The sequence below is a fragment of the Mus musculus genome, chromosome 4 (assembly GCF_000001635.26).
Source record: "Mus musculus strain C57BL/6J chromosome 4, GRCm38.p6 C57BL/6J".
Lineage (NCBI taxonomy): Eukaryota > Metazoa > Chordata > Mammalia > Rodentia > Muridae > Mus > Mus musculus.
The window spans coordinates 31,064,115-31,077,556 of NC_000070.6; positions in this window are offsets into that span (position 1 = coordinate 31,064,115).

The window sequence follows — 13,442 nt, forward strand, 5'->3', positions numbered from 1 at the left end:
GGGGAAAAATTCCTGAACAGAACACCAATGTCTTGTGCTGTAAGATCAAGAATCAACAAATTGGACATCAAAAAATTGCAAAGCTCCTGTAATGCAAAGGACACTGTTAATAGGGCAAAAAGGCAACCAATACATTGGGAAAAGATTTTTAACAATCCTACATCTGATAGAGGGCTAATATACAATATGTACTAAGAACTCAAGAACTTAGACACCAGAGACTCAAATAACCCTATTAAAAATGGGGAATAGGGCTAAACAAAGAATTTTTAACTGAGGAATATCGAATGGCCAAGAAGCACCTAAAGAAATATACAACATCCTTAGTCATCAGGGAAATGCAAATCAAAACAACTCTGAGATTCCACCTCACACCAATCAGAATGGCTAAAATCAAAAACTCAGGTGATAGCAGATGTTGGCACAGATGTGGAGAAAGATGACCACTCCTCCATTGCTGATGGGATTGCAAATTGATACAACTACTCTGCAAATCAGTTTGGTGGTTCCTCAGAAAATTGGACATAATATTATTACCTGAGGACCCAGCTATACCAGTCCTGGGCATACAGGCAGAAGATGCTCCAACATGTAATAAGGATACATGCTCTACTATGTTCATAGCAACCTTATTTATAATAGCCAGGAGCCGGAAAGAACCTAGAAGTCCTTCAACAGAGGAATATACACAGAAAATGTGGTACATTTACACAATGGAGAACTACCCAGCTATTAAAAATGATGAATTCATGAAATTCGTAGGCAAATGGATAGAACTAGAAAATATCATCCTGAATGAAGTAACCCAGTTACAAAAGAACACATATAGTATGCAGTCACTGATAAGTGGATATTAGCCCAAAAGCTCAGAATACTCAAGATGAAGCAAGACCAAAGTGTGGGTGCTTCAGTCCTTCTTAGAAGAATAACAAAATACTCACAGGAGCAAATATGGAGACAAAGTGTTGAGCAGAAACTGAAGGAAAATCCACCTAGGGATTGTCTCACCTGAAGATTAATCCCATATACAGTTATCAAATCCAGACACAATTGTGGATGCCAAGAAGTACATGCTGAAATGAGCCTGATATGACTGTTTCCTGATAGGCCCTGCCAGAGCCTTACAAATATAAAGGCAGATGTTAGCAGTCAACCATTGGACTGAGCGCATGGTTCTCAATAGAGGACTTAGAGACAGGACTGAAGGAGCTGAAGGGGTTTGCAGCACCATAGGGAGAACAACAATATCAACCAAGGAGATGACCCCCCCCCCCAACTCCCAGGGACTAAGCCACCAACAAAGGAGTACACATGCCTACAGCTGCATATGTAGCAGAGGATGGCCTTGTCATGCATCAAAGGGAGAGGTCCTTGGTCCTATGAAGGCTCATCAGATGCCCCCGTGTAGGGGAATCAAGGGTCAGGAGGTGGGAGTAGGTGGGTGGGTAGGTTGAATAACACCCTCATAGAAGCAAGGTGAGGGAGGATGTGATAGGGTGTTTCTGGGAGGGAGGGAAACAGGGAAAGGGGATAGCATTTGAAATGTAAATAAAGAAAATATCCAATTTTTAAAAAAATAATCAATTTATGATAAAGAAAAGACAGTTTCAACTCACAGATTTGCTGACTCCACTACATAATGAACTTTTCCTACTGCTTAAAGCCCATTGTGAGGTAGCATACTATACCAAGAAGCCATAGAGAGTGAAGTCACTCCTGCCATGGACAGGAAGGGAAAGGATAGAGAACGGACTAGAATCCTTCAGTCCCCTGAAAGGAACATTTCCAGTGATCTAAAGATAGGCTGTACTTCTTAAACTTCCCACCACTTCCCATTAGTGCCACTGTGAGGACAAATTCTTTTACTACATGGGTCTTAGGGGGACATTTAAGATTCAAACTGGAGAAATGCTCTTTTATAACTATTTCTTGGCTGAGGTTTTCTGGTGTTTTATTTGTTTCAAGAGAATAAAGGATGATTTTAGGAAGCATTTTTATTGTAAAAGCCTTAACATTTTAGCTGGGTAATTTGGAAATGTGTGTCAATTTATGTTTTCATATGCTCCCTGCCCTTTCCAATACATGCATGCTGTCATTAACCTGTAGTTCTTGGTACAATTTGTGATTTTTCTTTATTGCTTAATATACACTTCATATGAAATTATATACATGAGCCTATCTAAACATAAAGGTTTTTTTTTTTGTTTTGGTTTAGCAAGTGGCCCAGGAAACTATTTACCCAATATATCTTGCCATCATCACCCCATCCTCCCAAAAATGAACACACCAAAAAAAAAAATAATAAATAAATAAAATCACACTGACTCATTGTCTCTAAGAAGGAAAGTGTCTGGTTTTACAAATTATGAACATGATATTTCTGCACATTTTAGCTTAAATAAAATACATCATATAATTTTAACAATATTATCCAATTCTTTTCAACTTGAAACCTAACCAATTGTCTGACCCAACTTCGGAACTGTCAGTGAGGCGGGCTGGATGTTAGGCAAGTGACAACGGCCATAGTGGTGATTCATCTCCATAATCATCTCTTCTGGATATATAGAGGATCAGACCAGTCTCATTACCATGTTCATATTCTTGGTATTCAGGAAAGATGCTCAACCTGTCACTTGAGATAAGTGCTGGTGTTTGAATCTGCCTTTTAAGGATTTAATAAAGACATGGAAGTATGGGCTGTCTTTTCAACTCTAGCAATACATCCTAACATGCATAATTATACACTTTTTGGTCTCGAACAAAATGCTGATGTTCCTATAATGTGTAAAACTCTCTCAGTGTCTTGGTGAAGTAAATAAATTCTGGGCTCTTTTAGAAAATGTAATTATGAAGTAGTTCATTCTAAATCCAATTCAATATTCATTTTCTCAAAAGGTTTTAGGGGCTCTCCCCTGTTAGAGCAAGGAATTCATGATACCTCAAGTTTTGTTAAAGCACTGAGAAGATAAATCAGTGTTTAAAGCCCTGATTGTCTTGCATAACTTGAGCACCCATATAAAAATCCAGGCTTGGCAATACACATCAGTAAATCCAGTGCTGGGGGATAGAGGCAGACAGATCCTAGGAGTTCAATGGCCAGTCAAGTCTTGCAAAATCATCTAACACTCTATTTAGTGAGAGACTTTCAAAATATCAGGTGAGGAACAATAAAGAAAAGTATCCCAACATCGGGTTCTGGTTTCCATACATGCCTTATTTGGTAGGCACACAACCCATGTATCACACACACACACACACACACACACACACACACACACACACACACAAACACTTGCTCTCAAAGTCCAGAATGAGAACAAGTGTGTTCCCTTGAACATCATGTCACATTCTTCTTTCTCTGACCTCTTACATGATCATATCAAACTCACCCAAATAATCATTGAAATTATTTAAAAATCAACCTTAGAGGTTTTATAAGTGTATAATTAATGCCTGAAGATAATCTTTGTAATTATATTTATTATAAATTAAAATGGATATATTCTCATACAATTATGCAGAGATGAAAGGATTATAAATAGCATACATTCTTGAGCACTGCCCTAAGATACTGAGTACCACACCCCTAATGTGTCATTTGCAAAAACCTATACATAAACAGTACTTTCAGCTTATATAAACATTTCAGGAATATGAAGATGGAATATTTTCTAATTGTATTTATGACATAACAGAATAAAGGTAGTAACAAAACCAAGAAAGGTATTATAAAATAGGTATAGATTGGTATTCATCGTGATTATAAATACAAAAATACTCCTCTATGACACATTACCTGAGAAAAGGAAGGGAGGGATTTATTTTGGTTCACTATTTCAGTTCATCACAGCAGGGGAGGAATGGCTATTATTGGTAAGAGAATTACATAGCAAATGCATGTTTATGTGGCAGTAGACTGGAAACAGAGAGCTCAGGGCCAGACCCAGAGGCAGATATAATTTTCAAATACCTAACCCTAGGGACCTATTTCAGCCACACCAATCCTCCTAAAATCTCCTGGGTCTTCAAAACAGTGCTACAAGCCAGAGACCATGCATTAAAAGCAGGCTCCCTTAGAGGACACTTCAAATTTATGCCACAATTCTTCTGACTCCCAAGGATGATGGTCTTTTTGCAATGTGAAAATCATAATCACAGAAATTGGAATGTAATTCAAAAAATGCGAAAGTCTCTTCTAAAGGCCAAAGCTTAGTTGGAAGCCTTTGTAAAATAAAAAAAGAATATTACATCCTTCCAACAAACAATGGCATGGAATAAGTAGGCATCCACTTACAAAGGGGAAAATAGAAGCAAAGCAATGAAAGAATAAAGCAAGACAACACTGGATCCCAAAAAGAATATTAAATCCCATAGCTCCACAATTGTTATCCAGACATCTCATGCACAATGTGAACTCTTAACAGGCATCAGTAGCCTTCTATGGTTTGATCATGTGCACCACATGTGCAGTTACTCTGGAACCACCAAGAGTTCCACTAAGTACCTGCAACTTTCTGTAGCAGAAAGACAATGTTCTTTGCATATCCAACATCCAGAGTCTATATTGAAACTTAGGCTTCATCATTAAAACTTCATGTCTAGCCTGTTCAGGGATCTCTGTGCAGGGGATCTCAGCCTGTAGGATTTATCAAACTTTGCAAGAATTTGTCCTGGAGCTTTGCTGCAAAATTCCATGATGCCATAAGTTGTGAATTCAGCATGTCTGCAAATTCCAAACTCTAATGATATTAACCATCGGTAATGATATTGAATACTACCAACTACTCAATATGTAGCTGGATACCATTAGCATAGCTGCAGTAGCCTATAAAGTGCCTACATTCTCAACAAAACCATCTCCTTAATGTGTCAGAGCATGCTAAACAGAATTATGCATAGTGAAAAATACACTGGGGAACTGTAAGACAGGCTCCAAGAAATAAGGCAAAGGGAATTTTGCCTCAAGTGCATTTTGTTTCCTGGATTGTTTTTGGACACAATTTCATGCCTCCTATTACAAGCATTTACATTTAATTTATAAGACATGTTTATTCTTGTGAGATGTCAGATCATGAGTATCTGAAACTGAACATGATCTGGTCAATATACCCTGCATCTAGATACAGTTTTCTGCCATGCTTTCATACTTTCTCGGATATTATCTATAACCTACAGCATGTGCCAGACATTTGTGTTTAAATTGGTCTGTCCAGAGAAAGTTCAGACCTACTCTGTTAATATTTAGTATGTGCTTACTAATATTTATTTACATGTTTTCCCAGACGCAAACAACCTTCCTCGGGTCATTGCATTCTTTGTTACATACATGCATAAGAGTACAATAAATCTGAAGTCATGTTGTCTACAACTTTAGACTGTAACCTGCACAGTTCTTTCAGATCTCCAGGTTCTAGGTCTTTCAAAGACTGATCTGTATAGTTAGACTGAAAGGTCGACATCAGTGTCCCTTTTCTAAGGACATACTCTTTCAACTCTCCTTTTAAAGTAACTTTCTTGTTTTTAAAGGGGGTTGCATTTTTATGTCCTGCATAAATTAAGGGTTGATTTTTGTCTCTCCAGGAAACACAGGTATTGGCGAATCATCCAGTGAAACATGCATGGTCCCTTATAATGGCTTCCATCTCTAAAAATTATAGACTTTTGTTGTTGCTTACTTTTCTACATTTCTAACTCCATTCATGCTCCTTTCTTCACCATCCTCCATATTTTGTCTTTCTGCTCTGCTTTTTGCTCCAGTTTCCTGTTGAAAACCTGGCAAAAATAAGCAAATCATAATGATAGCTTAGCCTGAATATTATGTTCTGTTGAAACATCCTCTACCAAATTAACTACAACATTATTTTTCAGTTCATCTTCATTCCTTGAAAATGAAGAAAAAGAAGACAAAATTGAAACTAACACCACCCAACTCTAGACCATATAAAATGTGCATAATCAATATAGTATCATAAATGTGAACAGAATTCAGAAATGTGATCACAAAGCTAAAAGCTACTGAATTTTAAAAAGAAAATATGTAATTAGAACCTTTTAATTATAAAAGCAGAGAACTATCCCATGTACTGAGAGTAAGTGACTAGTTGTGATCCCCAGCATATGAACCTATAATAGAAGAGATAAAAAAAGATTATCTTAGGGTTTCTTTTGCTGTGAAGAGACACCATGACCATGGAAATTCTTATTAACTAGGATATTTAATTATTGCTGCCTTATAGTTTCAGAGGCTTAGTCCATTATCATCATGGCAAAAAGCACAGCAGCATACAGGCAGATATGGTTCTGGAGAAGGAGCTGAGAGTTCTAACTCTTAATCTGTAGGCAGCAAAAGCAACTGTGAGCCACACTGGGGATATTTTTAGAATATAAGAACTCAAAGCCCACCCCCACAGTGACATACTTTCCCCATAAAGGCCATTCCTACTCTAACAAGGCCATAGCTTCCAAAAGTACCATTCCCTATGGCTAAGCATTCAACTATATGAGTCTGTAGAAGCCATTCCTATTCAAACCACTACAAAAAAAGGCAATGTAATCTCAAGATATGTGGTGAGTTAATACATACTTTCTCATTTGAGGGTGGAAAATATCAAATAAGAATTAGAAAATGAAACACAATGGACCCCAAGCCGATCAGCATTACAAATGAATAAACACTTACAATGAAGTTGATGGGACAGGGAATGTCTAATCAGGTTTACTTTGAGAATACACTGTCACTGGTTTCCATTAAACTAACGTGACTTCTCTTTGTGGAAATATTTTTGTCATATTTACTAGAAGTTCTTCTTGGAGGAAAATAGGAGCAATTCTGACAATAAGCTTAGTACCTGCTAATGCTGGAAAATAGGTACATGTACTAGAATTAAGTCATAATTTTAGTGAAATCATAATTTTCAAATACTGGAAACTAAAATGGATTTGTTATGTAATAAGGAAAGAAAAATAATCATCAGAAGACAAGAATAAGCAGTGACATAGACAAGATCCTTAGATAAATAAATAATCTCCACGAAAATATTTATTAATTAAAAAGGGGAAAATAGTAACTAAAGTTTGAAAGCACAGCAAATCTTAACTCAATATTAAATAGACATCAACATTGTGGAATCTGCTTGAACACAATCAAATACAACTTGTCTGGGAAGAAGTATTTTTCCCAAAGCATATCCATAATCACATTTAAAAAAATATTAAGGAAACACAACGTCAGCAGTCTCAACAAAACTTAATCGGCACTACTAAAACTCACCATGTTCAAGGAAGTCCAAATACTGCTCACAAACTAAAAAAGACTGCAGTGGGTTCAATGAGGAATACTCACATATTCTCTGGTATTAGATCAACTGGCTACCAAAAAGGTATAAGGTGGTGTAGGAGAAGCAGCCTTGCTGGGGGAAGCTTGAGGCTGGAGGACTGCATTGAGAATTTAAGGTCACCCTACTTGCATTTTGCTCTTTGGGTTTTGTGTTTGCTGCTAAGGATATGATATCTCATCATCCCACTCTGGTTGTCCTGCCTACTGCTTGATTTCATACTTCCCTGTCATGGTGTATGCATCCCTCTGCAACAACATGCCAAAACAAACTCTTGTTTTCTACGAGTTGCCTCCATAGTGATATTTTATCACAGCGACAGAATGGTAACTAATATAAAGACTAATTTGTGCAACCAAGAAAAATTGGAATCCTGGATTCTAGTAAAGACTGTGTCCAGTGGTAAAAACTCCAGTTAACGCCACAAATTAATTATGCTTTGTAAGAATTCTGAGGCCATTGGAGAACTGATTGAAACATATATGAATGTTCCACTCATTTCTCAACTCTTCTGTAACTCTGGACTTAAAGTGAGTTTTTACCTTGCATACACCCCAGGACATTGACATCATGGTACTCTTCCACATCACAATAACTGGACACAGTATTCCTTGACCAGATGGCACAGCAATTTCCTGTGTCTGAAGATGTATTTTTGAAGTTATCTAAAACTAATGATGGGGAATGGCAACATTAAATAGCTTAATTATTCTTTACTCTTAAAGTAACATCGTCTTGAAAAATCCTCTAAAGTGAGTGTAAGAAAATTCTTCTTCTATGTATGCCATTGAATCTTCCTTCTTTATGATTACATTAATTCAGTAGAAAGCCAGGCCAACACTGGGGAGAAATTTGAAATTGTTTTATATTTTGTACACTCATTCCTTACACACTGCAGGAACACATGAACAAAAGCTAAACAGACACTTGGTTAACGTTCATAGGAACAGGACTACTGAGCTTTATGGCTACACTTTACTGAGAAAACCTTCATTCCCTAACCCCAAGCTTAGGCCATATGGTCAACCTTAGTTTACAACCCAAACAATAAATTTTGCATGCGATTTTCAGGGCTTCAGTTGATTTGTTTTATTGAAAGTAATAAAATTTGTAATTAATTTTTAATGTTGTAGTTGAAGATCAAGAGAAATGTTCCTTGAAGTTTCCTTGAGTTGTTTTCAGATGGTTTTGAGTGCCAGAGCTATTGTCCTGTTGGAAGCTCAGTAAGAACTGATGGGATACCTTTTAGCCTAAGTAATTACCTTCCAGGGCTATACACCTTCAGCATAGGACAGAAAGCCAAGCCTTGTCATGAGAGCATAAATTACGTATGTCCATTTGATCAAATAGTAGTCAGTCTGACAGCTGGATTCAAGGCAGGGACAGAAGAAATCAGAACACAGTGAAACACAGGCCAGTAAAAAAAATACTTCTGAAAAATTGTAAGCTTGGGTTTTGTAAAAGTTGGAGATTATACCATATTAAAGGAGGAGGTAAGGAAGGGAACTAAGAAAGCAAGAAGCCGTTAAGAAAACAATTGACTCCATATTTTCTTGGTTGGCAGTTCCGGGTCTGTGTGTCTTTATGATTTTTACACCCAACAAGGCTTAGCAAAGCAGAAACAAAGCAAAATAATCATAATAGATTTATTTTCCTTGAAACGTTTTCAGTACAAATAACTTCAGGACCCACATATCTCAAATATCAAATTAAAGGCTTTTTATTCTTTGCTGCCTACAACATGCCTCTGACATGCAGAAGTAAGAACTGGAAAGTCCTGTCTACCAGATCTGCTGTGAAACCTGAACCTGAAAAACAATGGTTACAACAGATGTGTTTTTTGCAGGCTTTGTGTTTGATCTCTTAAATCATGCTCATTACCAGAGGCTGAGTAAAGGGTCTGAGACTGTAGAACTTAAGGAGAAAGTGTGGAATCAAATAATCCCATAGTACCTAAAATAACTGTTACAATTTCCAATGATCTAAATTTGGGTAACTTTTACTCTGAAATTCTAGTTTCCAAAGATGCTTCAGTTTTAAAATGAGGGCAGAGAGGCATGTGCAATAAAACCACACTCTTTTCTTTCTACATACAATTTAGTAAAGAAGCCCTTAGACATTAGGACCCAGAGCATACCGCCCAGAGGATGCAGATGATACAGATGAGAACTCCAAGGGATGTTTTCTTCCTGACATCTACTAAATAATTTAGAACAATATTTCAGAAACCTAACCTATTATTTAACCCATTTGAATTCAGATTTTGATAGAATTTATAACAGATTTTCCTTATTTTTCCATTTCCTCATTTTGAAACTCAACAGTTTCTTAAAGTGATTATCTATATGCTTGCCAGCTGGTATTGAACTATTTCCTACATTTCCACTCTCCTCAAAAGACAACAGCAACATTTCTCTCAACACTTTAAAAAAAAAGTCTCAGGCTACTACCTGAGTACGCTGGGTGCTACTTCCTGATTTATGGAAATGTTTAATAGTCTTTTTTGCTTCATTTGGAAATTATGATTGTGACTATTAAAACTTTCTTCTTGACCTTAGGATTTAAAGAAACAAAAACAACAACAACAAAAAAAGTCCTTTTGTTTAAAACATAGTTAAATGAAGAGTGGTTTTAAAAGTTTTGCATAAGAAGAAAATAGATATAACTAAAGGGGAAAAATCACCCTGATTGAGGTTACTCAGACCCAGAAAGACAAATACAGCATATACACTTATTTTAGTCATTGACTAAATGGTAATCAAGCTACAGTCCTGAGACCCAAAGAGATTAGATAAAGAGGAAGGGTGTTGGGGACAAACATGGATCTGCTTGGGAAGGGGAAATAGAATAGATTGTATTGATAGACTAGGGATGGTGGGGATGGGAGCTGGAAAGATCAGGTGCAGGTGGTTGGCTAGAATTGGGGAACATGTAGTGGTGTAGAAACAGTACAGTGGAAATCCCTGTAATCTATGAATGTGACCCTAGTGAGGACTCCTAGTAGTGGGAGATATGAAGTCTCAGCTGGTCTTCTCTTGTAATCAGTCAAGGCTTCCTGTGGCAGAACTGGGTAGCACTCAGTTAAGTGGTTGGCTAATGGAGTGTCATTGAAATTTTCAAATAACCCAACCTATTACTAAGACAAAGGGCTGCTCTCTACACATTGTAAACAGGGCTCCATTGCCAAAGAAAACATCCAAACAACCCATTGAACTTGGAGAAGTTAAGCTGGGACCTACATAGAGCCTTCACCTCTAGGTCCTTATCTTTTTGGTGTAGGAAGGTACTGTACATGCTACCAACCACTAATAGATAAAAAGGAAAAAATATCAATGAAATGACTCAAAATGGTATTTTCCTATAATCATAGATAGGTGGCTAAGCCAGTCATCATCAGAGAGTCTTCTGCCTGCAGTGGATGGCAACAATTACAGAGACTCAGTGCCAGACATTATATGGAGTGAGTCTAAAATGGAAGTTTTTCATCAAATCACTCGCCCTGTGCCTCAGAGCTCAGGGAATCCCACTGAAGAGGAAGCAGAAAGGTTGTAAGATCCAGAAGTGATGGGGGACACATCTTAATCAGCTAAGCAAGACACACACAAGCGCATAGAGAATGAAGCAGCAAGCACAGGATCTACATCAGATGGTTTGTGTATATATTCTAGTGATTAGCTTAGTGTTTTTACAGGACTCCTGACTATGGGAATGAGAGGGTCTCTGATGCTTTTCCCTGATCTTGGGATTCTTTTTCTCCTGCTGAGTTTCCTTGTAGTTTTTGCTTCATCATATTATATTTTATGTTGTCATGTTTGGTTGTAATCCCTTAGAAGCCTGTTCTTTTCTATTGAGAGACAAAAAGGGAGTGGATACAGAGGGGGGAGTTGAAGAAGAACTGGGAGGAGTAGGTGGGGAAACTGTAGTCAAGATATATTGTATGAGAAAATAATCTATTTTTAATTTTTAAAAGATTTAAATGTTTTGCTTGAAAATTGAATTGCAGTCTTCTATTATAATCACTAAATTTAATCAATGGATTGTAGGATTCTATGATGAGCACTGATATTTAAATCATGTTCTTTTATTCTACGAGTTCACCCCTTCACCACTTCATTTTGTTCTCCTCTAGGAAACCACAATCATATAAAATTCAAGGTGACAAGGAGCTTAGGGGTAGAGGGTTATATGTGTCAAAAATTTGTATGTCATGTCTTCATTAAGGATACACAGAGTCAATATACCCTGTCATGGAAAGTACAGATATTTATACATAAACATAAACTTCATGATCATTGTTTGGAAGAAAGCCAATCCAGAAAATAAATTTTACTCATCTTTTTACTGGTGATTCACAATCACTGCACATGTGAGTTATAATTCAGGAAACAATATGGTTTTATTTACAAGTAGCTAGCACCATATAAGGTTGTTATATATTCACAGGGAAGCTCAGTCTTTAGGAGGGACAGGGTGAGACTACCGAGTGGTTAGCCTCATCTTTTCAGAATAGAGAGGCAGGACAAATTTCTCCTCTCCTCCAACAGGTCCATTCCTCAAATCCATTGTTAAACATATGCCATTTTATTCCAACTTCTTAAAAGAACCTATGCTTCCCTTAGGTTATTCTCAAAGCACAAACCACTGCACTTAGAAGCCATGGAACGTATCAGTCTTTACTCATCTGACTTTTTCTAACTGAAATGAGATCCAGGAGAAAAATTTGTTATACTGAAAAACAGTTTTCTTCTTCAACTTAAGTTACAATGAGATAATAAAATATAATCAAAGTAAATGCAATTGTGGGAAATAAGATGTTCTAAGAGGTGAGAAATATTCCGTAAGATAAACTCCTTTAAGAATCTCTGAGCTCAGAATACAAATGATGGATTTTCAAAGATTCGCCCATCTAGAACAATGGTGGAAAATGGTGCTATGTTAAAAGGTGTAAAAACATGCTAGCTAAATTTGTCACTCTATGCTTCTGCTGCACGTGCACCATCTGGCTTTCTTCCCTCTGCTTTCTACTTTGAATTAAATTGGAAAGGGGATGTTTTAAATGTGGCTAAGCTTGACAGACTGCCTCCTCTTATATTGTTTTTACTGAGTTTCTTCCTTATTTAATGGTGAGTAGATATAACTAATTTTGAATACAGAATAAAGGATTTATTCACCTTTAATGTTTGATCTAAAAATTCTTTTATATGGTGGATAAAGATTGCATTTAATAAGTTTTCCCTTAGGTGTCAATTATTTTAAATCCAGAGTCTACTCATTTCTATAAGAATGTAGTGGTTATTTAGACCACGAGTACCTTTCCAAACATCAAAGGCCTTTAGAAGCCTGATGTATGAAGTGGAAACTATGTTTTTTCACAATGGTTTTGAGAAGATCTTTTCAAATCAAAGGCAGCAGAGCCCACTACTGGTATAATTGTTGAAACTTTTTCTCTAGTCAAGTAATTGGATGTTGCTTGGAGCTAAACTTCTTACACGATAAAAGCCAAGTCTCAGAGCATATAAATAATAGGAATTCTAAATAGCTTTCTAAACCTAGAGGTTTGGTTCGTCAGAGTGTTGTGGTCACATTCAAGGTCAACACTTAGATGCTCCAGCATAAAATGGCATCTTGAAGACACATTTTTTGAAATATGCTATCCCCTTAGTTAAAGATGGACAATGTGGGAGGTAAGTTTGCCAAGAAAGGAAAGGCCCATAGAACGCAACACTAAACAGTGACTCGGGAGATACATGAATCTCTCTTAACTACCTTAATCATGTTTTACAAATATTAATCAATATAAGTTTAACCAATAATAGGTTTCACTTGTTATCATTCCATCAATAAAAGTGGCACAGGGTCATGCTTTACCTTTGTCTTTGTACATGAGTTACTTAGCTTTTTTGTGGTTGACCTACTAATTACTGCAGCCTGGATATTTAAAGCAACCTGAATTTACCCTTTGGTATCCTCAGATGCAATGGGTCTGAACTTTGGTTGTTGTGCTAAAATCAAGGTGATGGTAAGACTTTGGTTCCATCTGAGGCCTTGGCAGATGAACTGTTCTTTGTTGCCTCCACTTTCTTTTGGGTTTTTCAATCCATTGGT